Below are 6,000 nucleotides of genomic sequence, written 5' to 3'. Positions count from 1 at the left end.
TATGGAGAAGAAGCAACTACAATTTCCATGGGTGGGCTAATGGTGTGGTGCTAGCTTAAGGTTTGTTAAAGTTTTAGCATAGCAACACTTTTTCACATTACCTATTGGAATTTTGGGAAAAATATTTTTAAAATCCATTAGCATGGTAGCGCAGTGGTCAGCATGTCTGCTTCTTTTATCGCAACTGCCTCTCCATGATTGAGCCAGTGTATAGTTAGCGTGTTAGCGAGCTAATATTTGCCTGTCAGTGTGAATGTCAGCACTGAGACTGACGGGGAATGCGCTCGCTTGCTTGCTTGGAATGAGGTCGGCGCCAAATGACTTGTCAGCCTCCAACATGTGGGACGTCAAAGTCGGCGGGGTTCATCAATATTGGACCAAAGTTCACGTCAGTCCATCCAACCTTTGAGTTATTTTTGATGTGAAGGAACAGCCATGCACGGTAGAAGTCATGAAAAAAAAAAAGACTACATATGTGTGTGTGTGTGTGTGTGTGTGTCAGTTTGAAGGTTAGTGATGTGGATGAACACGTCTCAGCTATCATGGAGATGTCACATCACAAGTGCCATACGTAGCGACCTCGTTACTCTCACTGGATTCACACCGGCGCTAGCAAGCTAACAAGGACACGTTATACAAGCAAACAGAAATTCATGGCTGTCACTGACCAGACCAAAGTGACAATTCTTCCTTCCTTAAGTTGCATTCCACAGTTGAATAATAATAATCAAATTGGTTGTTGTTTTTTTCATTTGTTTCTTTTAAAGTGCTCTAATAAATAAAGTTGAGTTGAGGCTGTTGAGAGTCACTCACCCGTGACCTTGAACAAGGTCAGTGTTGATGATGATGGATGGCTGTACATATAGGATCAGGTGCAAATTTGTTAACAAAGTTTAAGAACCTAATCTATTTTTTTCCCCATGTTTGTCTCATCTAAAGTAATTTTTAAATACATTTTGCCTTAGATTTAGCACAACGTCCCTGAAGGCAGCACGAAGGCCAGATGTCTTCTTCTCAAACACCTTTCTTTGGTTTGCATATTTATGAGTAAAATACATCATGTCAGAGCAGCTGTCCACCCCTGCGCCGGTGCTAGACGTGGTCTGAGCAGTCCACTTTCCGCCACCATGGCGGAGACACGTCTGCCGATTTTAACGAGCAAGCGCAGGGAGCCTTCGAATCGGGTTTCGCCGGCACTTGCGCCGCAGTGCAGATGCGCTGTCTACGAAAATGGAGTAGCGTAAAAATTCCATTCAATGTTTCACTTGACCTGTTTTTTTGTTGTTGTTTTTTATTTTGTGGGCGTGGCTAAAAGGATGCTGTGAGGTGCATTTGCAAGAACATTATGTCAGAACTTGAGTGCCTGTTCCAAGGTCATTTTAGTAAACTAACGAAAAAACTAGAACTAAAATAAAAATAAAAACAATTTTGTTAATGAAATAAATAAAAATGAAAATGCTTTTTAAAAAAACGAAAACTAACTGAATCTACATTTTATGTTTACAAAACTAACTAAACCTAACTATAATTATAGCAGAAATGTCCTTTGTTTTATTCTTTGGTAATGAATTTAATGCATGAGCTTTGGGGGGATATTTTAAATGTGATTTTAAGTAGATTTATTTTTATATTAACCGGAATAACGATGTTTTAAAGTGTGTCACACAGAAGTGACATCATCTCGCAGCAGCCAATAGAAAAGCACCTTCAGATGACGTCACTCCCATGGTGTTTGTTTTTAAATATTGCACACAAGTAATACACATTTTTTTTTAAACTAAAACTAATACTAATACTAACTAAAACTAAACTAAAACTAAACATTTATTAAATAACTAAAACTAATAAAAACTAACAGAACCACCCTGAAAACTAATTAAAACTAACTACATATAAAAAACAATACTCAAAACGAAATCAAAACTAACTAAACTGAAAAATTCCAAAACTATAACAACCCTGGTTTGTTCACATTCGAACCAACCTGCACACCATGGTTAGAATAGTTTTGGATTTTTCATTATGGTTAGTTTTTTATTTCATCTTGAATTTTGCAGGTTTGTTGCTAGTGGGCAGGTTTTGTTGTTGTTTTTTTTAGCTAGTTTTACAAAAAAAAAACATTTTAGTATTTGATTTTTGTATAAATGTGCAAAATATTTGTCATTAATAAAATAAACAACAATTCTCAATTGACAAAGACAAAAATTAAGGACATCTTCACTCAAGGATAATAGTTTTATATGTATTTTTTTTAAGTAATTTCATTTTTGTTTCTTTACCAAAAATGTTCTCTTCTTTTTTTTTCAATTTTATTTTTAGTTATTCTAAGTTTGTTTTCATAAACCTTGTTACCTACGCCCTGAAAATGCATCTTCGGAGAGTTCGTTTGCGTTCGTTTAGAGCGCCTTGAAGTTGGCCGCGAGTGTGCGCATGTCGTGCAGAGAACGATGCAAGTGTGAGGAAGTGAGATAAACATTTTAAAAATCCATTTCAGATACAAGTGTGGTCCCGGAATGAACTAAACTTGTATCTCAAGGCGTGACTTTAGGAATATTTCAGGACAGGGTTATTGCTGTGAATGATGCGTGTTACTATGTCAGCAAAGCGTTTTGGGTTTTTTGGGGGTTTTTTTTACAACACGCTACAGTAGACGCCGCCCCCACTTAGGCTAATTGCAGTCACAGAATGATGTGGAAGGACCCTGCCAGAGTACGTTGGAGATTGCAATTGAAACAGTCAAGTGTTGACAGTGAGGGGCCATAATTAAAGGCCTTGTTGGGCAGCACGCTGCCTTCGCAGAGCGCCGACAACACAAGCGCACGGATGACGTGCGGTTAGCATCGTTAGCGCGGTGGGCGCCGTGACAGACGGCGTTGAGACGTATAACCGCCCACGACCCGCCGCCGCCGCCCGCCGTCTGAAATACAGCGTGACCTATGTGGTGTCATCCTGCTGCCTGCTTGTCGCCTTGACACGCCCCCAGTCCACTTGCGCTGACAGCCAGGCCTCCGTGTGAAACTTCGTATTTACGTCAGCTTCCTTTTGGCATTTTTTACACACTCACACACACACATACTTGCAGTCGCTTTTCATGATTCGCTGTGAAAACGCATCATCGCCTATGGCTAGAGTTCCAAATTAGGCTTTTAAAATAGGTTTGGGTTCCAAAATTAGGGTTTTCAACTTGGGTTAGAGTTTGAGACCAGAGTTATGTTTTCAAAGTAGGGTTTCAAACTAGGGTTATGGTTTCAAATTGGGGTATTAAAGGGATACTTGACTCACTGAGACATTTTCAGCAGTAAAATGTTAATATTTTGTGTATAACTAATGTGGTAACTTCATTATTTTTCATGACCAATTAGTACCTTTAAAAAGTTTTTTTCTACTTGCTGTCAACTGATGATGACATCACCGGTGCTGAGGAAATTGGTAACAACCAGTCATGGCTCAGTTTACTGACCAAACCCAGAAAACAGGTGAGCCATGATTGGCCGTTACCTACTTCCTCATCAAAGATGATGTCATCATTAGTCGACAGCAATATAAAATGTAATTTTTAAAGGTATTAATTGTACATGAAAAATAATGAAGTTATCAAATTCATTCTGGACAAAATATTAACTTTTCACTGTAGGTTTTCAAATGAGGGTTTTACACTCGGCTTCGGGTTTCAAAGTAGGGCTTTAAACTCGGATTCAGGTTTCACAGTTTCATAAATACATAAATATTATGGCATTATATATATATATCATAATTAAATGTAATTTAAAAGAATGAAAGTTTTTTTTCTTTTGATTTGCCCTCTTCAGCCACCATGAGACATCCAGATATCGCTGCATGTCTTAGTGATAGACCGATGTTTTTTTTTCAAGGCTGATACCAGTACAGATTATTAGTAGTCAAAGAGGCCGATAACCGATATTTGCAGCAGATATTCATTTGCAGTAAAATAGAAAAAATATATATATATATTTTTTAAACTATATTGACAGATTTGTTTAAAATATATATATATAATAAAAATTGCAGGGTGCTTCCAGGGTCATAAGCATGTGTTAGGCTAAATTAAAAAAAAAAAAAAAAATTAAAATTAAAAATCAAGTAAAGAGATCCCTAAAATTTTCTACTGTAAATATTTTTTTATACAACTTTTGAATAATTTCTAGATTTATTTATATGTTTGTTTTTTTTGTCATTAAAAAGTGTAGGGAGTTCCTATTTTCTATAAAGTAGAAATTTAAATGGATCCATAAGATGAAAAGTTCCCTGCATCTCACTGAGTGACAAATGCATGCAAATGTAGCTCATTTGGCGTTTTTGTTAAGGGTTCGGAAAACGTTTCAAAAGGTTTTCGCAGTGAAAATTTGTCTGAATATGTTCCAAATGTCTTTACGGCAATTAACTGTCTGTGAACATCTTACAAATCCTGATGAAAACCCTAAATTCGCTACGTTCGCAAGGATTCACTGCTCAGTGAGATACCAAATTTATCGGTCTTCAGATTAAAAAAATGGCCGATACCGATATTTGTCAAAATGCCCAATATCAGCACCGATAATCGGCCCAGCCGATAGTTGGTCTATCCCTATGTCTTTTACAGTATATTATACTGTTATTGAGCCGTCAGAACTCCTCTCGCACTCATCAGTACGGCACTAGTAGTGGGTCTATGCAGAGGATAAATAATATATGCTATGATAATATATGTTTTGAGGTTTCACTATGCACAAAGACACAAAATCTATGATGTAACATTTGGCCCACGGGCATCGGGCTCAGCCTCTCGGAATAGCAGGACAGGACAAAAAAAGATGTTCTTTTGCATGCGGCTGTCTTCCACGACAGAATAATTCCTGGCTGATCCTCATCTGCCGTCTTCATCAGCGTCGTCTTTTCAAGCGGTGTCATCTCCGCGCACGCTCTTCATCTCCTCTTAATTGCCATCTCGGCCGCCGGGCTCGTTCTTCGCCGTTGAACGCGCGGCCCTGAATGGGGCGACGCAGATAAACGTCAAGAGGCCTCGGCGACTTTTCGCTTGTCGGATTTGCCGCAAACGACAAAACGCGGCGAGCGACTCCCACACTTCCTGCAACTTCTAATCTCTCATTTCCATGCGCAACTTTTTCACGGCAAAGCGCGGAGGAGGCGCCTGTTGTTGGATTAAACAGAGCGATGGCGAGAGTCTGCTCGTCCCGTTCGTTCCCTCCAAAAAACAATGGAGCTGATTTTCTGTCTGATGGTGTGGAACGAACCCGAGCATCGTGTTCGCACCCTGGAGAAAATCTGCCTGAACTGCAATTGCCGCTCGTGTTTGCTCGTTGCTAAGCGATCGGCAGACGTGACGCGACGACCGGCGCCAGATGCTCTAATGCGCATCTTCGTTAAATCGACTTCACCGAAGTCGAGAGGGAAGCCCGGATGGCATCCGTTCATCCATTTTTATAAAAGTTCTTGTCATCTGGAGGCCAGATGAATTGAAATATGAATCACTCCTTGAGTTGTATCACACCCCATGTATCAAGATATGTATCTGACCGCTTTTTATTGGAGAGATGAAAAATATGGAATTTTTTATTTTTTATTTTTTTTAGGGTTCTGGTTTCAAAGTAGGGTTTAACCTATAAAACCTGAACCATGAAATATATGAGAAAATCCTGATTCTTTCTAAATAGAGTATTTATTAGGGATGTAACGATATCCAAACGTCACGATAAGATATTATCACGATATGAATGTCACAATACGATAATTATCATGATATTGTGGGGAAGTTGGGCTCATACTAAAAAAAAAAAAAAAAAAAAAAAGTACAATATTGTGCTTTTGTACATTACAGCAATGAAAAATATAAAAATATTATAAATATCATATGTAAAAAATAAATAAATATTATATCTGTACATCTAGGGGCACTTGCTTGCTAATGCAACATAGAAGGGCAAAAACATACCTTGTTAAAATTAAAGATGTAACAATACCGGCAATATCGCAATATTAAAA

The sequence above is a fragment of the Festucalex cinctus genome, chromosome 5, assembly GCF_051991245.1.
Source record: "Festucalex cinctus isolate MCC-2025b chromosome 5, RoL_Fcin_1.0, whole genome shotgun sequence".
In the NCBI taxonomy this organism is placed as follows: domain Eukaryota; kingdom Metazoa; phylum Chordata; class Actinopteri; order Syngnathiformes; family Syngnathidae; genus Festucalex; species Festucalex cinctus.
This window is presented reverse-complemented; position numbering follows the sequence as displayed.